General features: G+C 33.5%; 1 protein-coding gene across 1 annotated transcript in view; it reads right to left on the bottom strand.

The window, feature by feature from the left end:
• Positions 1 to 361, bottom strand: part of LOC119594167 (isatin hydrolase-like) — a gene marked incomplete at its 5' end in the record, with an annotated part of 32,523 nt that overhangs the window by 5,442 nt on the left and 26,720 nt on the right.

Here is a 361-nt window from a genome sequence, read left to right on the forward strand (position 1 = left end):
TCACAGCTTTTTGGGCATATATTTGCACTATCGCCAAAGGTTCTGCATATATTGAAGACCTTAAGACAAGAATTGCTTTAGTGGAAATACGCAAAGGATGAGCCTGAGCACTAGGTAAATGAAGTAAGTAATGTAAGTGACATTGATCTATGATTCCTTTAGGAAAATAATGATGTGCTCAGTGGCAAACAAAATATGGATCTGGGTTATTGCCATCATAGGTTGAATATTATATACACAAAGTCCTTTTCTTTAACAACGCTTAATCGACCTGTGGCATAATCAAAAACATTACTCTATGAATTTCCTTGAATACAATTACAGTATTAGATTGCTTATTCTAATTCAACAGCATTTTTTT

The sequence above is a fragment of the Penaeus monodon genome, chromosome 33, assembly GCF_015228065.2.
Source record: "Penaeus monodon isolate SGIC_2016 chromosome 33, NSTDA_Pmon_1, whole genome shotgun sequence".
NCBI lineage: Eukaryota > Metazoa > Arthropoda > Malacostraca > Decapoda > Penaeidae > Penaeus > Penaeus monodon.